Source organism: Spermophilus citellus (genome assembly GCF_964194105.1).
Source record: "Spermophilus citellus genome assembly, chromosome: 7".
Taxonomy (NCBI): domain Eukaryota; kingdom Metazoa; phylum Chordata; class Mammalia; order Rodentia; family Sciuridae; genus Spermophilus; species Spermophilus citellus.
The window spans coordinates 133,932,193-133,954,509 of NC_138188.1; positions in this window are offsets into that span (position 1 = coordinate 133,932,193).

Genomic DNA, 22,317 nt, shown 5'->3' on the forward strand with positions numbered 1-22,317 from the left:
TTACATTTATTGATTTCCGTATGTTGAACCAACCTTGCATCCCTGGAATGAACCCCATTTGATTGTGGTGCATGATCCTTTTGATATGCTTTTGTATTCGATTTGCCAGAATTGTATTGAGGATTTTTGCATCTATGTTCATTAGAGATATTGGTCTGAACATTTCTCTCTTTGATGTGTCTTTGAATGGTTTTGGAATCAGGGTGATATTGGCCTCATAGAATGAATTTGGAAGTGCTCCCTCCCCCCTTTTTTTAATTTCCTGAAATAAATTGAAGAGTATTGGTATTAGTTTTTCTTTAAAGGTCTTGTAGAACTCAGCTGTGTATCCATCTAGCCCTGGGCTTTTGTTTGTTGGTAGGCTTCTGATGGCATCTTCTATCTTCACCTTGAAATTCATCTGTTTAAATTGTGTATATCATCCTGCTTCAATTTCGGCGAATCATATGTCTCTAGAAATTTTTGAATACATTCAATATTTTCTATTTTATTGGAGTACAAGTTTTCAAAATAATTTCTAATTATCTTCTGTATTTCTGTACTGTCTGTTGTGATATTACCTTTTTCATCATGTAAATTAGTAATTTGAGTTTTCTCTTTCCTTCTCTTCATTAGCATGGCTAAGGATTTGTCAATTTTATTTATTTTTTCAAAGAACCAATTTTTGTTTTGTCAATTTTTCAATTGTTTCTTTTGTTTCAATTTCATAGTTTTGAAGGTAACTACTAATTCAGTTAAAATAAGTCATTAGTGAATTTCCATACCCAGCAAATCAGACTAGTTCAAAAGTAACTTACAATTTCTTCTCAAAATATGTTGGTCAACAATGCTGTCCTTTATTACATGTTGAAACAAAAAGATTCCTTCTTTCAAATGATAATTAAAGAAACCTTAATTTAGAAAGGATAATAATGTTTTAATTGCAAAAGATTAATGAGGCAACATGATGTTTACTGAAATGTTTTCAAGGGACTTTATGTCCCTTTATATTTTGGCCCATGCAGTAATTTTCTATCCATTACATGACATCATATTTCTGTAACACATACTCACAATGTCTCTTCTTTTCCTGAGCTTCTGGGTGGCTGGAAGGCATGCACATGCTGGATGCAAATGCTAGGATGACTCCTGGTAGACATTTGAGACTTTAGTCAATGAGCTATGCTGGGATGCAAGCTTGCCTCAGCCAGTCCTTATGCCCACAAATCACTATTAACCAAAAAGATACTGGTCTTTCCTTTTGAGAACAAGACTTCAATGACAATTCTACTACAAAACCACCTGAAAGGCTCTACTTTCTAATCATGTTCATATATTTATCATTTAGAGATCAACTTCTAATTAAATACTTGAGATATATTATCTGTGACTAGACCCAGAAAGATTCATCTCCAGGAGTACAATTAATATTTGCTTTTGAGAAACCTTTCTCAGAGTAAGTCTATCTCAGAAGCCAGTGACAGAAACAACAACAAAAATTGCAAAGAGAGCGTGTGAGTCAGCTTTTCATCACTGTAACTGAAATACCTGACATTAATGACTAAAAGAAAGAAAGGTTTGTTTTGGTTTACTGTTTCAGAGGTCTCAATCCATGGCTGGCAAACTCCACTGTTTTGAGCCTCAGGGGAAGCAAAACATCATGGCAGAAGGACTTGGTTTGTTGTTCAGCTCATGACTGTGAGGAAGCAGAAAGAGAGAAAGGAAATGGCAGGGACAAGATACAGCCACCAAGAGCATGACCCCACAGATCCATTTTTTTCAGTTAGGTTCCACCTCCTACAGGTCCCAATAATGTAGTAAATTATTAAACCACTGATGAGGTCAGAGCCTTTATGATCCAATTACTGCCCAAAGTCCTACCTCTGCATTGAGAACCAAGCCTTCAACACATGAGCCTTTAGGGGACATTCCATATCAGAGCCACAAAAGACACACAGGTGATGATTATTTTATTTATCAATGTTATTTTATTTTTCCAATAAAATCATTAGAAAACCACTACATTTTCCTGATAATTTTTATATGAACAGAATACATTCACATTCACCTAAAATATTAAGAATAAGAAAATGTAAAGCATATATTTTTAGAATGGATCAATTTTTTTATGAAAAGAGTCAATGTTGGATCCCCCAAAATTGTGAAATACAATAAAAATTGGAAAGAAGGGCCTTGAATAAATACCTCAAAATAAAAATAAATAGGGCTGGGATTGTGGCTCAGTTGTAGAGCAGTGGCCTACCATGCATGTGGCACTGGGTTCGATCCTCAGCACCACATAGATGTAAAATAAAGATACTGTGTCCACCTAAAACTAATAATAATAATAATAATAATAATAATAATAATAATAATAATAATATTGGAAAAATATAAATAAGTAAATAAATAAATAGTAAGATATTTTTGAGAAAAGTATATGCAAAATTCTTCATGGTGCCTTCTAGGATTTTTTTTTTTTTACTAGATAGGCTTTAAAGGCCTTCCACATATGAAATTGAAAGCCTAGAAATGAAGTGACCAACTCAGTCAATGACAGATCAGGGTCAGCATTTTTGTACTGAATGGCTGGTTAGCTTGATTCTCCTCCCCACCTCTTTTCTTTTCTTTATTTGTCTTGTCCTCATCACAACAAAATTACTGTGTTAAAAATAATTAAAATAAATTGATCACTTAACTCTGATAATGAGGGGGAAAAACAAAAAGACTACCGAGCAATCATAGCTAGTGGAAACACCTTGCCAGGAGTCAAGGCGCTCCTTCCATATGAGCTCTGTCTTTATGAGTAAACTGTGACCAATTCTGGATACAAGAAAGAGAGGGGGGAGGCATATGGCGGAAGGAAGAAACTAAGAAAACAAAGAAATGAAAAACTAAAGAAGTAATTAAGATATTCATTATATGTTTCTGAGGGAACATCTTCAAAATAAAAAATTATTTATAGATATTTCTTCCCTCTCATTTCCCCCAAAATGACTCTGCTTTTCACTTGGCACACTGAAGAGCACAGTATAACATTACTGAACTGCGTGGCCACAGCAAGAATGGAGGATTGGCTTTCTCTTTAGGCACCCTCTACCCTCTACCCAAGAAAATGCTGCATATGTGAGAGCTGGTCTCACGCTCCTTTGGGTGTGTTCACAGACGCCACGATGCTCTTCATGAGGAGGCATAAAATGAGGAAAGGTCAATACAGAGTTATGTACTTCATGGGGAAAATATAGATGGAATAAAATGGTATAGGTACTAATAAGGGTAATTAATAAAAGGACTAGGTCAGCTATCATGACTAATGGCAGGAAAGATAATAGGCAAACTTCAAAGTTATGTGCTCTCACTTTAAATAATATTCTCATGACCCAAAATTCCCATTTTTGCTTAATGCAAAATAAATATTCCTGTTTGTCTCCCTTTTCTCCTTTGCATTGATTCATTTTCTGTTAAAATCCTCAAAGGGGCAATGAATGACAACAAAATTGATTTTTAGTTTCAAATGTGTTAAATAAAACATCTGGCACCACGTTCAGGTGCCAGTGTTTGGGGAAATTTCTACTGTTGTAGAGGTCATTGTATCAGGTAATGGATTAGACCAAATCTAGGAAGAATTTTGTGAAAGATTATCTATTGTCCTCAGGATTTCTTTCTATACATGACTTGCTTCATATCTGGCTTTACTTAGTGCCTTATTCCACATCCCCAAGTGTCCTGTCCTTCAGTCAAAATATCCCAGCTTTAGTCTTAAGCTTTTTCCTTACCAAATTACAGGGACTTAGCAAACAATGACCATAAAACAAAGTAAGAGACTAAAATGTGGAAGAACACAAAACAATGGCAACTTTGAGATTTACCTCTTATCTGATTACATTAGTTATTAAAACTTGAAAATAGATTCACAGCATCAACAACTGCAGTTACCAATATATCCCCAACAGTGTAGAATGTTGCATAACTGAGATCCATGATAATGACCTTGAGTCATCTGAAACATTAAAGTACATTGTATTCTATGTTAAAGATGCAGGAAAGCATTAGCAGTCATGCTATATTACTATAATTTTTTTAAAGCTTGCATTTCAGAAGTTTACCATGTGTCATAAAATATAAAAAATTTATAATAGATAAGGCTTTATGACATTACTAAGTCTTCATGTTTAATGAAGAATAATATTTGAAACATATTTACTATTTCTGTGTAATTTACATATTTTCAAGTGGAATTAGTATCATTTAAGAGTTTTTAAAAATATGAATATCCCTAGTTATCCCTTTGAAAAGAATTCCCTTACAGATAGCAGCAGATAAAACTGAATTTGTTCATGAATTCAGAAAATATTTACTGAGCACCTACTACAGGTCTGAAAATAAAACTAATAGGTTACAAAGATGAGTAATCACAGGCTTTGGCTTACATGTAGCTCACCTCCCTGAAGTGGCAGGGGAGAGAATGTTAGCAAGGAAACACAGTTAAAAGAAGATGTGAATATAGCCATGAAAATCCACACATGAAATTTTTAAACATCTAAGTTGCTACTTTAAAAAGCATTGTTTTGGGGAAATCAGCACCCACTACAAAGAAATTATTTTTTATAATCTTCAGAATACCGAGCATTTTTGTATAATCTGATGTACTATCTCATTACTGTGAATTTATCTTATTGACTCATTCAGAATTATCAAGAATAATATTGCAACCTATAAGAATACCCTAAAGATAAAATATTTTGTCATTTTTTTAAATATTTAACATGCAAAAAAACCCATTTTGTTACTATTTTATTAAATAATTTCATGGCTGAAAGGGTAAACAATAATATATTGAAGAATAACTTAATGTGAGTTTACTTGTCAATATCAAATATTTTTACATATTAACTAATTATAATCATTATGGTGCAACATATATCAGACTATTTTTCAATTTTATCCTTAGAAATCAATTAATATCTTTAGAATCAACATTATTTTAAGTGATATTATTTCATCTACAACTTTTTCTGTTCTCATTTATTATAAGTATATATACATATGTATATTCAAATACTCATAGTTGCTCTACATTTCATTAGTTTGTTAAAATGTATACTTTGGAATATTTATTACTTAAATGATATTTGAAAATACTTGCTTTGGAGATTTTTCTATGTGATATAACACTTCTAAAACTGTTTTTACATACACATAAACTATAGGAATATATTCAAACTTATTTGTAGTCCAAACTTATTTTCTTCTAATTATTAATTTAAACTTGAGATGAAAATTAAAAAGCTTCATTTTGTTCTGTTTTCTAATAACAATTAATCTACTTATATTCTTGTGTAAAGGCTTATCTAAATTATTTTATTAAAGGATATGGTTACTTATAAACTGCAAAGAGTGAAAAAAATCCATTTGCTCATATTTTTACACTAATCTGAGGAAACATGACTAGTATATTCATTACCATCTGTGTATACAGCCCTGTACAGTACAGCATGTGCGTCAAGCCAATTACTATGTAAATCCCACATTATACTCCCTGGTGACATGAAATCTTGTCTGGCTTAAATAATCACAGGAAAAAAATTTATTCTGAAAATAATAAGATTTTACTCAAGCTGAAACTCAGGCAACTGATAAACTTTAAAAACTGGTACTATTTTAAATGAATATTGTTAACTTTTTTCTTAAAATTAAGCAAGATAAAATGTGGAAAATATATTATGTGATCAGTTATATTAAATATGCAAAGAAGTTTTAAAATGTTAATTTATGGAAGAAGGTATAATAGGTATGAAATAATATTATAAAAATAGTAATGATTTTGTCAGTGTTCTTTCAAGGGTAAGAATAATATAACTTTTAGTTTTATTTAATATGATAATACATTAATTTAAAAAGCTATAAAAGGACTTTATACTTTTTAATACTAAGTAATAGTACATTTCTTAATCAAATTTTATTCATTCTTCTCTCCCACTCTTATTGATTTTCTCACTTCTTCCATGTGATCCATTTCCCAGTTTCTATAATTCAACATGCATCTTTAGCCTATTATTTCTGTTGTTTTCTGAATTTCTTATATTCTTAAAATATAATTGTTTTCTATAAGGTAAAAAATAAATAAAGGTGATTTTGGAGTTTCCCTACTAGCTTTGGCTTAACTAAGGCCGCTGCCTTTCTTTATGTAAAAGTGCCATACTAAATGATTTTTAAGTAAATAGAAAGATATATTTCTAATAAATCCTTCAAGAATTGTAGTCATCTATTGCAAATGGACAAATTCACTGCTTTATTATAGTTTCCATTATATCCATGATGTCACTCACATCCTCATGCTGCCACTGAGTGACAACAGCTTTGCTATGGTTTGAATATCCCCACCAAAACCCATGTTGAAGTCCAATCGACAGTGTGACAATGTTGGGAGGTAGGCCCTTTATACCTTGTTGGGTCATGAGAACTCTATCCTCCTGATGGAATTAATGCAGCTAAAATAGGTTGATTATCCTAACAGAGCCTTTCTTGATATTTTCTAAATCCTGCTTCCTCTTACTGTGACTCATGTGTGCTCCCTTGACTTCTGTCATGTTATAACAGAAGAAGAGAGATCTCATCAGACGTGGCCCTTTAATCTTGACCTTCTAAGCCTCCAGAATGTGAGAAATAAATTTTTATTATGTTTTGGTAAGTTATCTAGTCTGTGGTATTCTGTTAAGCCATCAGAAAACAAAAGTAAGCTGCAATATACTCAACATCTAATGAACACCAATCTTATCATTTAGAATACAATATCAAAAAAGACATAATGTTTCTTTCATTGTGCAGTTTACATCATAGTGGTATAACACAAAAAACTGAACTATAAAGACATAAATATCTATTATTTGGGTTAACAGTAAGTGCTGTGAAGTACAATTAAGCAGGAGGAGATATCTGTGAATGCTGTGAATGGTCTTTTTTAGAAGAAATAATTTTAGAAGATTTCACTCACTACATGCAGAGTTCTGAGTACACTAAAAGGTGAAAATGTTGTGGAACATTATTTATTCTTGGCCCATCTCAATCTCTTCATTTGTTAAAAAAAATCAGAATTATTTTAATCAACTGCACATTTTTCACATTTATTTGAAAATGATTTTATGATCCAAATTAAAGTAAAAACTCAATCTAAAACATTAGATTACAACTTTGGGAATAAATTCCAAACTCTTCACTTTAGTCCCAATATAATGTGCATCCCTTCCCCTCATTCTGCTGTCCTCTGATTTCCTTCCAGCACCCTCCTCTCCTCCTCCATACTTGTTCAAGAAATAATTCCTTAATGTTTGCAGGGATACAGCTACACCAATAGTCTAATCCCTGCCAACTCAAGATTTTTTCACCTGTTTTTTGTTTGTTTGTTTCTGGGAATGTTTTTCTTTCAGGTTTTTGTGTAGCTCTTTCCTAACTCTCGTCGTTATTTCTTTCAGGTCTCTGAGACTGCTATGTCATTATATCTGAAATGGTAGGCTTGTCATACTCTATCCCTATACACTGCTATCTTGGGTGTTAGTATTTACAACCACCTGATGTTGTATATTATTGTCTTTTCCAGTCTATGCATCCTATCAGATTAGTACTGTGATTTGTCTTATTTATTGCTACTTTGTTACTGCCTAGCACATAGTGGGTACATAATAAATATTTGCTGAATAAAAGAGTTAATGAATGGGGATTAAATTACTTTTGTAGTCTCTGCCATTGATTCTTCTGTCTGTGGTCTTAGGTTAAGTTCTGTTTTAGATCTCTCTCCAATCTATTTCTTAGGTAATAATAATAATAATAATAATAATAATAATAATATCCCATGTTACCATCCTCCTTTATTTAAAAATGTTATTTCCAATGTGCACTAAACAACTATTGTACTGAAACAATTTTTCATAGAAAAGATTTTTTTTTATTTGTTCTAATTAGTTACACATGACTAGAATGGATTTTGACATATCATACATAAATGAAGTATAAATTCTCATTCTTCTGGTTGTACATGATGTAGAATCACACTAGTCATGTAGTCATGTATGCATATAGGGTAATAAAGTCTGATTCATTTTAATATCCTTTCTCCTCCAACACCTCTCCCCCTCCATCACTCCCCTCTGCCTAATCCAAAGCACCTCTATTCTTTTAAAAAGAATTGAAAGTCAATTTTCATGTTCTTCTAAATCAAATTAATTACAAATTTAACAAACTCAACTAATACTTCACATTGCTCTTTTGAATAAAAACAACTGAAGAAGTTTCTCATTCTTCGTTTTCTTTTTTTTTTTTTCGTACTGGGGATTGAAACAAGGGGTGCTTACCACTGAACCACCATTTTTATTTTTTATTTTGAGGCAGAATCTCAATAAGTTGCTTAGGCCCTTGCTAAGTTGCTGGCCTTGAACTTGTGATCCTCCTGCCTTAGCCGCCTAAGCCACTAGGATTATAGGAGTGTGCCATGGCCCCTGACTAAGGTTATCATTTTTTAAATAAACACATTAATAAAATTTGAGCACTGATTCTTTTGTACGTTATAGATTTGATAGTTTTTCAACACAATAATATTTTTTAAAAATTATGAATAGATGTGGCAAATGCATTCAACATTCTACATAAGACTAGTTTTCTCTAAAACAAAGTATATAAAATATTTATAGCAAGTAATATTTATCCAATAATAATTAACTTTAAATACTGAAATAAGATGAGGTTATTCAAAAATGTCTGACACTCAGTGGTCTGTTAATCAATTTACTCAAAATATGTACAGGGAATTATATATCTCCAACATGTTATTACCAGTTCATTGGTTTGAGCTATTCCCCCAATTTAACTTTTTTTTTTAATACAAAAGGAATATCATACTGTGCTAACTTTTTAATCATTGAAATCCTAGATGTTGTACATACATATTCCTTCAAACTCTGGTAATAGACACCTGCATTTTTAGTGAGTGTAAGCCAACCTTGTGTTACTTTAGAAATGTCACTCTCTTGACACTTAATCATGTCAAAACAGTAAAATGTATGTCACGTAGTTCATGTAGGAAAGGTTCCTGTAGGAACAACATAGAGCTGCGCTGACATTTTTCTAATTATCGATCGTTTCACGTCTATGTAGTTGAAGGTCATTTGTTAAACATCTGAGCATTCTGTTCAATTTTGGTATTCTAAATAGACCATACTACGAGAAAAACTTGTGTAGCATGATTCTACATTTATTGCCCACTATTCTTTAAATTACTGGATCACTATTAGTGCTCTAACTGTCATTAATAACTGTCTGGGGGGCAGGTAGTTGGAAGTTCTCTCAACACAAAAATTTGTTATGTGATGAAACTTCAATCCCCAAGGAATTTGACACATTATACATAAACTGAGAATATCTATAGCAAATTATCTAAGCATAGACACTTAGCAAATATTATTGAACAAATATATAAATGTGTATGGCCCATTGCAACCTATATACATAACTTATAACATGAGTCTTTTAAGTAGCAATATCTTTACCCCTTAATTTCAATAAGACTTATATATGCTTATGAATTTTGGAAGAGAAGTGGTGGAGTTCTGTTAAGGATAGATGAATTACTAAAACTGCCTCCATTGGATTTGGAGGGGATGATAAAAAGCACAATTTTGAAGGATGCTGATTCATAATATGCTGGGGGGGATGGGAGGACTTAATGAACTCTAGATAGGGCAATAGGGGAAAGGGGAGGGAGGGGCAGGGAGGAGGCATGGTGATAGGAAAAATGGTGGAATGCGATGGTCATCACTACCCTAAGTACATGTATGAAGACATGATGGATGTGACTGTACTTTGCATACGACCAGAGATGTGAAAAATTGTGCTCTATATGTGAAATATGAATTGTAATGCATTCTGTTGTCATATATAACAAATTAAAATTTAGAAAAAATTAAAAATAAATAAATAAGCAAAAAATAAAAATTAAAAAAAGAAGCACAATTTTGTACTTATACCTACTATGAGGATAATAAGTAACATAGCTTTCTATTGATGGACCTTTATAAGGTTAAATGATTTTCTTTCATCCAACACACACTCAACCAAAATAGACTGAATTAGGATGAGAACATTTTTTGAAATATGTATCAGAACAGTTCAAATAAAGATTGATCTAGCAGCAATCTTTATCAAATTGTGTCAATGTTTGTCCTCCTAAATGCTTATACTAAATCCTCCTCATATTCCCAGGATGACTTCCAATAGCTTCAAAGAGTTGATTTTATCCTTGTTCACATTCATGAGAAATTTCTGTTTCTTTATGTGTCTTCAGTGGAAAAAAGGGATTTTTCTTATTTAGAGAATCTTACCCACGGGCTTCTTGACTAGATGTGGGTGTTGTTGTCCTCTATAAATTCTTCACATGTCTTGGGAAGGTGCTGCTGCTTTATTTAAGGCCCAGGGAACTGAAGTAATGGAGCAAGCCTCACTGCTTGGGATGTATATTTGAATGAAGAACCAGGGAGCTGTGGCAAAAGGAAACGAAAAATGAATGTTGGACATCAAAAATAGAACATGGCCACAACACAATTTAAGTGATATTGATGTTGCTTAGGGCATACAAAAGTTCATGTTTAGAAACTAAATGACCTTGCCTTAAACACAAAATTAACCAATCTCTAAATCTGTAAGCATTATCTAATTACTTAATGTCTTTTTGTCTCACTTTTTACACTTGAAAGTAAGAACAATATAGTAAGACATACAGCAAGGTTTTCTTTTGATTTTTACCTTAGATAATAACTGCAAGGAGTTTAGTGAATGGATTCATACAAAATCAATTCATAATAAACATTCACCATAGTTACAATAAATATTATGATATTTGTAATAAATCTGTCTATAATGGATGTTACCTTTGTAATTAGAAAAACAAAGACCATAATACACATCTCTATTTTATTTTTACTAAACAATTATTAAACAGTTTATTATTAAAGTCTTTTGAAAACTCTATCTTGAAATATAGTTTTTAACCTTAGAGGTACAACATTGTTTGGCCTACTGTGGATCCAGTTAAATTCTTACTGCAACCAAAAACCAGGAATGAAACAAAGGACAGAGAGAGAGAGAGAGAGAGAGAGAGAGAGAGAGAGAGAGAGAGAGAGAGAGAGAGAGAGAGAGAGAGAGAGAGAGAGAGAGAGAGAGAGAGAGATATGAAAGGTGTTCAGTAAAGAAGAAAAAAAAATCTAGATGTGAGAGTGTGGATGATTAGTCTGGGTGAGCAAATACTGAAAGCTCAGGACATCTGTGTGCATTCTGCTATCACCTGAGTATATGTATTTCATGTGTTCAGAAGAAGGACTCAATATTGATAATGTATCACAGCTCAAGCAAAGAGAATTTAAAGCCAGTTTATGGATGTCAACATTGCATATTTGACTATAACAAATTACATTAATTTTTAATCAAAATTTGTTTTTATTAAGGAAAATATTTTAATATAATACTTAAAAATAAAATCCATATCTATTTTCTTAAAGACAAATCAACACTCTTAGAGTTTTTTAAAAATACCAGAAGGGATTTACCTTGAAATAAAATGTGAAATGTTGAATTCTTTCCTTCTCATTGTTTTTATTTAATTTTATTTTTTAATAAAGCATAGCTGATACGAGAATTCTGAACCCACTCTCTGTATTTGAGGAACAAAGAGTACATTTCACATTTGCTCTACATGAGGCAATGAATAAAAGATCACAGATAAAAGAAAACCAGTAAATCATCATTTGCATTGTATTGATGTTTACTGAGGTATAAAATCCCCTAGAATTTAGATGTGCCATCGTATTGTCATGGAGAAGGTGCTTTCCTCAAATAACATGGGATTCAAAACACACATCTGAGTGTGAGCATTGATCGGAGATGAGTGCTATGACAAATTCCTGAAAAAAAAAATCTTTTCTTTCTTTTAATACAAGGAGAGATGTGGATTTATTTGACTACTTTACCTTCTTATTTTATTTTTGAAAGCACATACACCAACAAGGTTTCTAAGGATTTTTTTTTAAATAATAAGAGGTGGAAGCAAAATAGGTAAATTTCTTGATTTATTAAGAAATTACATTTATGGACTTAATTCTTTTTTATTTTAAGAAATTTTAGTTTGATGAAATGAATCATTCTCCAATGATATTTTTCCAGGTATTGACATTGAAACCTTGATAGAATATGATCAAAAATAAAATCAGAGTTAATCATATGATAGTTATTTATAAGTGCACCTAGTAACATTATCAATTTATATGATTAGCATCGTCTACTATTTTTCTCCCTATCAAATGTGGAAATAGGATTACAATTGATGTGTAACACTGCTACTTAGAGCACCTAAATTGTAAAGATTGGTTGGTATGATGGAAAGACAGATAGTTAAGATCAAATTCACAAGGGGGCAATAGAAGTTTTGAAGGTATAACTATAATTCAAATTACTTACTATAGTTTTAGTGAATTGCCAAGCATGAGAACAATTTATATTGACTGAGAAACAGATGAATCAAGGGACATTTTTTTTAAGACAGACAAATAAGAAAGTAATAAAGACATTTTGGAAGCATAGAATTTTATATTTGAGAGACATCATAGTGAAATTGTTTGCTTTATTATTATTAACCCATTAATAGAAATATAAGGTGGTAAAAATCATATACCTATGGGTACAGATGAATTAACTTTCATAAATATATATAATCATGTAACTGTTAAGAGACTAGAGAAAGAATCCCTCTAAATAACTTTTCCCAAATAGAAGCACTCTTTGAATTGTACCATCTTAGATTATTTTATTCTCTATCTGAGTTTCTTAAGTTTATTCTACTCAAAGGTATCTTTAAGTTTTAGGCAGCCTTTTTTTTTTTTTTTTTTTTTTTTTTGGAGGGGTACTGAGGATCAAACTCGGAGTTACTCCACCACTAGGCCATATCCCCAGTCCTATTTTTTATTTAGAGACAGGGTCTCACAAGAGTTGCTTAGCATTCCACTTTGCTGAGACTGGCTTTGAACTCTCAATCCTCCTGCTTCAGTCTCCTGAGCTGCCTCCTGAGCTGCTGGGATTACAGACATACACCACCAAGCCAGGCTAGGCGTGCTTTTTCATATAGCATAACTCATTCTTTTTCAATGCCATGTAGCAATCCATTTAGTGACTATTCCACTATTAATGTAATCTTCTTTTTATGGGTATTTTAGCTGTTAGAAGTTTATAACTAATATGCCTAGAGCTGATATAATCATTCTTTGCCCTGAGGTAGACACATCCTTGGTTCAATAAACCTGATGATGTTTTCCTCAGTCTCTGTGACTGTTTCTACTTTCACTAATATTGTGGGTGACTTACTGGTTCCACATATTCATCGGTACTGGTTAACATTTCCTTTTTTGTTGATGTCTTTTATTTTTAGTTTCTGATAAACCTCATTTTAGTTTGAATTCTAATTTTTCTGATGAGTATTGGTATAGACCATGTTTTCATGTTCTTTCATGTACATATAAGTGAACTGCCTTTTCAAGAATCCTCCTCTTTTTATGAAACAGTTAATTTCTACTTAATGATTTCAGAAGTATTTTACACAATCACTTTCTTTTTGATTTTTAAACTAGTGAGAAATTGAAGTCTGCATACGTTAAAAGACTTGAAAAAAATCACAAGTATAAAATTGAAAGAATAGAAATTGTGACACAATTCTGCATTGCAATAAAATGCCTTTTATGTGACATCTTTTTTTTTTTTAGTTTTGTTGAATTTTTTTTTTAATACATGACAACAGAATGGATTACTGGTCTTACTACACATATATAGTACAATTTTTCATATCTTTGTATATAAAGTATGTTCACACCAATTCATGCCTTTATACATGTACTTAATTTTTTTGCATTACAATTCTTAACACACATATATACCACAATTTTTTTTGTATCTCTGTTTGTATATAAAGTATGTTGACACCCAATTCAAGTCTTCATACATGAACTTTGTATAATGATGTCTATCACATTCCACCATCCTTGCTAATCCCCTGCCCCCTCCCTTTCCTTCCCACCCCTCTGCCCTGTCTAGAATTCATCTAATCCTCCCATGCTCCCCCTCTCTACCCCAATATGAGTCAGCCTCCTCATATCAGAGAAAACATTCAGCATTTGTGTTTTTGGGATTGGCTAACTTCACTTAGCATTATCTTCTCCAATGCCATTTACCTGCAAATACCATGATTTTATTCTCTTTTAATTCTGAGTAAAACTCTACATCTTTTCAGGAAAAAAATAAAAGTTTGATTATAGCAAATATATTGTCAAAGAACTTTACTAGTGTATACCTAATATGTCATAAGCCTGATTATAATCTTAATAATTTTAACTGCCTTTTCTCCAAGAGGAATTCAGTCTTTCAGAACACACTGAATGTTAGAATAAAGGTCAACAGGAAAATAAGTTTTCCTTTATTTTTTCCTATTTTAATAAGTCAAATGATGCAAATGATAAAAAAATTACAAAATATGTCACAATTTCAAAGAAACAGTTATCAAAAGTGAAACATATACTGGTCATACAATGGGGAAAGGAAGAAAAAATTGATACCATCCAATGTCAGGAATTTATTTTGCTTGCCAAAGTATGAGGATGCAGAATTGAAAAAATAAAATAAAATGTGAAATGGAATAGAATTAGGATAACTAGGCATAAACAAAACAAAAATTATGATATTGAGATATGGAAATATAATTCTCTCCTAATCCAGCTATTGGAAATTATTATGAGTATGTAAAATTTACCAGTATGCATAAGAGGCAGAGAAATGTACTATAATTAAAACTTATAAACTATTGACAACATTCAAATAGCCTATATTTCCGAATTACTTTTCTAGAAATAATTGGTTAAGGGAAAAAAACAAATATTTCCATTTAGATGTTAGTTAATATTACTTATTTTAATATTATTTTATGTTAACTAAGAGCAAAGTAGACTTATATTTTGAGGTGTTAATTATTAAATAAATCCAATAACATCATTGTAAAAATAGTGCTTTGCTTATAAACTTGTGAACTAATTTTGCTATCCAATATCTTGATGATGTAAAAGAAATAAATGGTTTAAAAAATGTAGTTGGTGGACTTAAATAAGATACCTAAGTTTCTAGTATTCTCCCCAATCCTTTTAATAGAGTTTTAGGGAATTTCAAATCACAAAACTGTGAAAATTTTGACAAGAAATGTTGAATTATAATTTAAATCTTTTATATATAAATTGCTTGAAGATCAACTAAATATCAACACAGAGGCCAATGTTTATTTACCCTATTAGCAAGTTAACAGTAGTTCTCTTGGTGAGGTTATAAAAATATTAAGAAAAATACATTCCTATATTTACTGGAGCGCAACTACAAAGATATCATAATTTGACATTTCTAAAGTTTGTAAGGAATAGTTTACTATAAAAGAAGCTTCACTGATTATTCATAAGTATCATAGCATTGCTCTACAAAATACTTAAAAGACAGTAGTGGTATACAATGTTCTTAAACTCATAAATTAGTATAGAATATAACTATTTTTTCCAATTTTCATAAAATTTATATTGAATATGTATTGATATTTTCAAGTAATAATAACACTACGGCCCATTAGGATGACTATTTTCAAAAACAGAGAAAAAAATAATAGTGGTGAGGATGTTAAAAAAAAAAAAAACACGGAATTTTTCTGCCTTTCAGGTGGTAACGTTAACTAGTGCATCTGTTGTGAAAAATAGTATCGTGATTCCTTAAACTTTAATTCTAAAATTACCACTTGATCTTGATCTTTCTCTTTTAGGTTTATAGCCCCCAAAAAGTAACTCAAACATGTTCGTTCAACAACTTGCATAGCAGCTTTATTCACAATAGTCAAAAGGTAGAAGGAAGCAAACCAAGTGTTCACTGGAGAGTGAGTGAACATGCAAAATGTGGCATATATACATGGGGGTGATATTCAACCACAGAACGGAGAAACATCTCCACATGTGGATGAATCTTTAAGGTACTTTGCTAGTGTAATAAGCCAGTCTCTCTCTCTCTCTCTCTCTCTCTCTCTCTCTCTCTCTCTCTCTCACACACACACACACACACACACACACACACACACACAAATGTGAATGAATCACTTAAATGATGGTTCCCAGAATACTTGAATTGATGGTAACAGAAGGTCAGGAGATGAAGGAGGGGGATATGGAGAGTTAGTGTTTTATGGACAGTTTTATGGACTCCACTGCAAAAAACCATTGCAAAAAAATTAAAAGTCAAATAGCTGAGGCAGAGGGGTGGCTCATGACTGTAATACCAGTGGCTTGGGAAACTAACGCAGGAGGATGGCGAGTTCAAAGCCAGCCTCAGCAAAAGTGAAGCACTAAGCAACTCAATGAGACACTGTCTTTAAATAAAATACAAAAAGGGGCTGGTGATGTGGCTCATTGGTCAGGTGCCCCTGAGTTCAATCCCTCTCACCCTATCCCCACCCCAAAAAAAGTCAAATGGTAATTAAAATGGTAATTTTTTATTATGCATATTTTACCATAATAAAAATAAAGGAAAACGAGTGGAACATTTCATAAGAAATTAAATTATTTACTTATTATTTTAAAAGGTTTTATTATTTTTACTAATAATTCCCTTACTTATTAATGAAAAATGCAGATTATTTGTATTGAATGCAAAATAATTTTTCCAGAAGTTTCAAAGTATTATATACCAACAATTTGCTATTTAATCGTGTGCCAAAGAAGCATGTTTGGTCAACCACAGATTGCATATAGAACAGTGGTCCCATTAGATTATAATGGAGGTAAAAAATTTCTATTTTGTAGTGACTCTGTAGCTCTTCTTAACATCCTAGCGCAAGGCATTACTCATGAGTTCGTAGTGATGCTGGTGTACATAAACCACTGTACTGACAGTTGTGTGGAACTACAATATCCTCATAGATCTACATCATGTTTCCTTTTGGATGCCAAGTCAAGTTACTGACCTACACCATGTATTTTATGTGAGTGCTATAGGATGTTTACACGATGAAATTGCCTATACGCACTTTTCTCAGCATATATTCCAGTCATCAAGCAACATCCACTCATGACTGTTCCAGTAAAAACCCAAAAGAAATGCATACAAAATAAAAACTATTTAGCAACAAGTTTGAATAATAAGGTATTGTTTGTTGCCTCCATTTCTGAAGGTATTCATATTTTAATGAAAACACATTTTCCCTTCTTTGCCAATAGGAAAGATGTCCACTGAAGACTTCTTCCACTAAGAAAATATCCCTGTGCACTTTAGGAATGCTCCATCTCCATCTCTGCCTTCTTCTTTTTTTTTTTTTTTTTTTTTTGCATTTCTATATTACACTAGTCATATGTCTTATAAAATATACTTTCATGCATCGTGCTGCTATTTGGTGGAACAGGGGTAGAAAGGGATTTGTTTGTAAGTTGCTTGTTTTCTTTTTTGATAGGCTTTATTTATTTATTTTTCTTTCTCCAAGGTTTGGTTTTGCACTTCTTTGTAATCTGTTAGGTATTTAACATAGCTCAAATTTAAATGAACTGATAAATAAATGAAAGAACAAACATACGGACTGAGAAAGAGTTGTAATGACCAAAATATTTGCTTGTGACTGGGCTAGAGAGACAACTGATAGATACTATATGAAAAATTACCTCCATATTAACCTTTACACTTGCTGACATTATCCTGAATACAAAAGAGTTCAGGGTTTCTGGAACAGACCCTGCCTGTGCACAGAAGGGTGATTCTTGCACTATAGAAGAAGCAGCCAAAAAATATCAATTGGAAGCTCGTTCATCTGTCATCTCTCTCACTCCCTCCTATTTCTTATGGACAGGAAAAAACTCTCCTTAATGTAAATTAATTCTTAGGAAGAGAAAGGGAAGTTCCTTACATTCTTTTTCTTTCAATATAAATAAATGAAGTGAGGTTGAGGAGGATATAAGATACATGTGTCCAGATTTACAACCCCTGAAAATGTTCTCTTGGCTCCCCGTTTCATACCACTTTGACATGTAAACACATACCACTGGGAAATTAAACCTTTCAAGGGCTCTCTTTTTCTTTTCTTCTGTTTTTCAGTCATCTTTTAATATTCCAAGCAATCCCTTAGCCCATGTTCTGATAGAATTTGTTCAGAAAGCCCCAGCCATGAAGAAGCATAAAATATTTTTTCTGCTGTCGTACAGTAACTTCTCTTTCTATGTCTTAGCCTCCTTTTTCACTGACTTTTAAATCGATACTTCTTTATTTTATTATCCCTTCCAAATTTTGAATAATCCTTTGCCAACTGTTAATTCTAAAATTGAAGAAAGAAGTTATTTTCAAAATGTATAAACCAGTAAGCCTAGTGATTTTATTATATATTCACAAGATTTGAGTAGGTTGAATTCCCTCCCTTTCTCATGGATCCCCATTAGACAGAATGACATCTTACTACTGTCATGCAATTATTATCAAGCACCTATTATATCATAAGTTCTATATGCTTTGGGGGTTGGATTGTATACTCCTATGCCATTTTTGTCCCAAGGTCTCCAAAATATTTATTATACATGAAAAGATGGCAGGGTGAAGATATTGTCAGGCAAATGAAATTGCTAAGGCTACTCTAGTGCAGTATTCCATTTTCAATGTGTGTGCCTAGTATTTTAATGTGTTGGTACATTGTTGCTAAAGAAAATTCTAATTTATTATCATTTGAACAATAAGAATAAGGGAAGCATATTTTAAATATATTTTTGGGGAAATAATTCTCATTAAAATATAGTTAATAAGTTTCTTTTTGTGAAAATCAAACATTAAAATATATTTTAATGAGTTTCTTTAAATTTAAGCAATGCAAACTAAAATGAACTCATGCATTAAACATTTTAGCTGCCTAACACATGTGACTCTGTGGTTGTGTGTAAGATAACATGAGAAAAATCAAGTACCAGTAGTCATACAAAATTAAACAGTATAAGGTTTAAGAGCCTGAAGGCATCTTAGTGATTATCTTATTAGGCACTCTTATTTTACTGATATGAAAGTGTTTTCAGAGAATTTAAGCAATACAGGTTTAAAAGTGAGTTTATGGTAATTTCCTGAATTTAACTTACTGAAATAAGTCAGCATTCTTTCTAGTGTTGTGAATGTGTTCATGTGCAACTAAAATTTCTCAATAGTTTAAGACACTTATGCTTTTGGTAATATGAAAGGCAGAAAAATTGTTTAATATATGAAAGAATTTTTTTAACTTCCAGTGTATCTATAGAAATATTTTAGCAAAATTACACATTTATTTGGTGGAACGGAACGGGGGATAGAAAAATCAATTTGGGATTATCCAGTGAAAAATAAAAACACTTCATATCCATTGGAGAATTTTCCCCTTAAGAACAAACCTAGTCAGGTTAGTATCCCCAAGCCAGACTTCAGAAGAAGACTTTGCTTCCAGATTATTTAATTTACTTGTGTCTAGTTTTTAGAGCAGGACCAACTCATCTTTCTTTGTCCTAGAAATGATGTAAGATTCTTCCAAAACAGTTCTCAATTGTGGTGTGTTGTGTGTGTGTGTGTGTATGTGTGTGTGTGTCTGTGTGTGTTTTGTGAGCACAAACAAGCATGCCATGTATTTTCCCTGGTTTCCAGAAGAAGTTTCTATTTCCTGTCTCAACTTCTAGCAGTGTTCAATATATAATTTTATTGACTGCCAGGGCACTTTATATTCATGTTAATCGATGCCTGTTCAGCCCCAGAGTGGGCAGCATGTTAAAATTACTGCTCAGCTTATAACCTTTCCAACCTCTCTCATTCCTGGTTAATGGACCATTTATTTGACTTTTCATAAGGAAACATCATTATGTTAAAATTCAAGATAGAATTAAAACTTTATTTTTCCATTATATGTTTGAAAATATAACTTGTAAATATCACACATATATAAAATTGCTTTCTTTCCCTACCTACAAAGCTCATTGTCCCACCAGATGCCTCTGAATCATAGTTTGTTTTGGACCTGTCATTCACTTGTCCTTCTATGACTCTCACAGTCATCCCCTTTAACATGGCTTTCTCACCATAGTTTTTCTTCTTGTCTCAATGGTCTCCTTTCTATTTAAATTATTCTCAATCCATAACTCTGCTTTATATAACTAGAGGTAGCAAAAGCTATGCAATGTATTTGATCATAAATACCCTTAGTTCATGTAAGTTCTCTCTCTCTCTCTCTCTCTCTCTCTCTCTCTCTCTCTCTCTCTCTCTCTCTCTCTCTCTCTCTTTCTCTCTCTCTCTCTAATGGTACTTCCCCAAATCTATCTGCCTACCTTCTATTCACAGGCATAGGCATTCACTCATCCTTAGTCATTTCTGACTCACCCTCAAGTACTTTGAAACTGGCACTATTTTATAAAGAGCAACAATGATATAAAAAAATAAATTAATTAAATGTAAGAAAATCAGTGGAGAGGAAAATGGCACCAAAAAGAGAAGAGAAAAATTAAAGGCAAAAATAAAGTTGACAAAAATTGATTTTGAAAAAAACCTGTTCATATAGTAAGTATAATCTATATATTAATTTCTAACATTTTAATCTCAACTTCAAGTGAAGTACATAATTGTCATATAATTCATGATTATCCACATGATTCAAAAAATCCAAATTTATACGGAAGTTGTCCTCTCTCAGATAGAAATCTGAAAGTGATACTTTTTTCTATTGTCTTCACAAAAAAGAACACTAAAATCTACTTAATAACATTCAATAATATACTTAAAATAAGTAAAAGCATGTAAAACAGTAATTGGTAGGGATACTTATTTTAATGTATATCAGTATCATAACATCACTCTGAAATTCAGGGAAAAATGTCTCTATAAAGGAAGTAAAAGAAAATATAGTTGAGGCAGAAAGCTCTAAAAATCTGGTCTAATTCAGGCAAAGATGATAATAGGCACATGTGGAATATAAAATCCATGCTGTCTATATTTCTCACTGATGGCCTTTCCCTCCCTGATGGCAGGTATCTTTAACTGATTATTCCTATGTGGTCCCAGGGAGCCACCACCAATCAATTGGGCATGGAATACGAGAAGAAGCCTAGATATCATCAATTTGCCTATGGCATGAATTTTCTTCATGTTCGTTGGGCAGTACTTCAGAAATGTTATTTTTCTTGGTTGATTTAGATATGTAATGAGTAGCACTGACAAATAGCCATTGTTCAGATACTCTAGATTGTCTTTTAAGCAAGGATTCCAAAGTTTCAAATGGAGTTATTTATAAATGGAAATGGTTCTTTTCTTTTTAAAATGTCATGACCTGAATGACAGGATAAACACTTTAGTAGAAAGCCGCTCCAATATGACTCCCAGGTTTAATAATGAAGTTCTTAAAGAACAATTTCTAAAAATCAAGTAGGCCTGGTTTGGGGGGAGGGTAAATGAGCAGAATTGACTGAAAATTTCTAAAAGACAAATGAAAATGCAAAACCAGTAAAAGTCAGGAGGAATTTCATTCTATATATGTAGATCTATAATAAAAGTTTAATAATTATGTCACTATATTATTGATACAAAATCTAACAAACTGATCAATGAAACAACATAGAAAAGCCACTGTTTATGTGTGTGTGGTGTGTATGTGTGTGTGTATGTCCCTATATACATAGATATATAATACACACATATAGATAGATATTTAATAAAACTCACCCCAAAGTGTAGTGGTGGCATTTAAAATTCCCGTGGCTATTCTTGATTAATTTTGCATTTTTATATGACTTTTAGATTCTATGAATCAATGCTGTTCACGTTATGGGACTTTATTGTATTGAAAATACTTCCTTACTACAACTTCTAATACTTTATTCTATGTTTAATTGATTACAGCAAGTTTTGAAGACTAAGATTAATACTTTCTGATGTATTCTCTTCATAGAGTGTATTGCCTTGCACCTAAGTTCTAAATAAACATTGTTTAATAATTTTAAGTCACAAAAAAGAATATAGCTTGTATATTTTATTATATTTTATAACAATGAATACAAAACATATTCTTTTATTAATTGTTATTCATGCATTTAATACAGGATGTGTAGAAAGGATCAGCTAATATTTATTATTAAATTATCTATTAGAAAAATAAGAAAACAAATTATTTTATCTCAGAAAAGGAGAGGAATAAATTTCTATCTGTATATTATTTCTATTCATACATTAATTAATTATATTTTAAATACTTTTCTATTGACTTTA